The 1,051-nt window shown below is 45.0% G+C and overlaps 6 non-coding genes across 6 annotated transcripts; all 6 read right to left on the bottom strand.

Annotated features, from left to right (window-relative positions):
- Window positions 1–109: 109 nt before the first annotated feature.
- On the bottom strand, window positions 110–180 carry Pmar_PMAR012740. The gene has a single exon. It is a non-coding gene; the product is annotated as a tRNA-Gly (tRNA).
- Window positions 181–280: 100 nt separating this feature from the next.
- Window positions 281–351, bottom strand: Pmar_PMAR012739. Its single transcript has one exon. It is a non-coding gene; the product is annotated as a tRNA-Gly (tRNA).
- Window positions 352–451: 100 nt separating this feature from the next.
- On the bottom strand, window positions 452–522 carry Pmar_PMAR012738. Its single transcript has one exon. It is a non-coding gene; the product is annotated as a tRNA-Gly (tRNA).
- A 100-nt stretch (window positions 523–622) lies between these two features.
- Window positions 623–693, bottom strand: Pmar_PMAR012737. The gene has a single exon. It is a non-coding gene; the product is annotated as a tRNA-Gly (tRNA).
- A 100-nt stretch (window positions 694–793) lies between these two features.
- Window positions 794–864, bottom strand: Pmar_PMAR012736. Its single transcript has one exon. It is a non-coding gene; the product is annotated as a tRNA-Gly (tRNA).
- Window positions 865–964: 100 nt separating this feature from the next.
- Pmar_PMAR012735 lies at window positions 965–1,035 on the bottom strand. The gene has a single exon. It is a non-coding gene; the product is annotated as a tRNA-Gly (tRNA).
- Between the last annotated feature and the right edge of the window lie 16 nt (window positions 1,036–1,051).

Genomic DNA, 1,051 nt, shown 5'->3' with positions numbered 1-1,051 from the left:
CTACGAGCGCTCATACTATATGTGTGATTGAGCCATCCCATGATGGAATGATCATTCACTGCAGTAAGTTATGTTCGCACATAGCTATCAGGTAATTTGATACAACATCTGCGCTCGCCGGGAGTCGAACCCGGGACACAAGCATGGGAAGCTTGTATAATACCGTTACACTACGAGCGCTCGTACTATATGTGTTGATTGAGCCATCCCATGATGGAATGATCATTCACTGCAGTAAGTTATGTTCACACATAGCTATCAGGTAATTTGATACAACATCTGCGCTCGCCGGGAGTCGAACCCGGGACACAAGCATGGGAAGCTTGTATGATACCGTTACACTACGAGCGCTCATACTATATGTGTTGATTGAGCCATCCCATGATGGAATGATCATTCACTGCAGTAAGTTATGTTCACACATAGCTATCAGGTAATTTGATACAACTTCTGCGCTCGCCGAGAGTCGAACTCGGGACACAAGCATGGGAAGCTTGTATAATACCGTTACACTACGAGCGCTCATACTATATGTGTTGATTGAGCCATCCCATGATGGAATGATCATTCACTGCAGTAAGTTATGTTCACACATAGCTATCAGGTAATTTCATACAACATCTGCGCTCGCCGGGAGTCGAACCCGGGAAACAAGCATGGGAAGCTTGTATGATACCGTTACACTACGAGCGCTCATACTATATGTGTTGATTGAGCCATCCCATGATGGAATGATCATTCACTGCAGTAAGTTATGTTCACACATAGCTATCAGGTAATTTGATACAACTTCTGCGCTCGCCGAGAGTCGAACTCGGGACACAAGCATGGGAAGCTTGTATGATACCGTTACACTACGAGCGCTCATACTATTTGTGTTGATTGAGCCATCCCATGATGGAATGATCATTCACTGCAGTAAGTTATGTTCGCACATAGCTATCAGGTAATTTGATACAACATCTGCGCTCGCCGAGAGTCGAACCCGGGACACAAGCATGGGAAGGTTGTATAATACCGTTACACTACGAGCGCTCATACTATATGTGTT

Source organism: Perkinsus marinus, assembly GCF_000006405.1.
Source record: "Perkinsus marinus ATCC 50983 genomic scaffold scf_1104296973868, whole genome shotgun sequence".
Lineage (NCBI taxonomy): Eukaryota > Perkinsozoa > Perkinsida > Perkinsidae > Perkinsus > Perkinsus marinus.
Note: the sequence above shows the minus strand (reverse complement) of the source record. Positions and strands in the feature narration are given on the sequence as shown.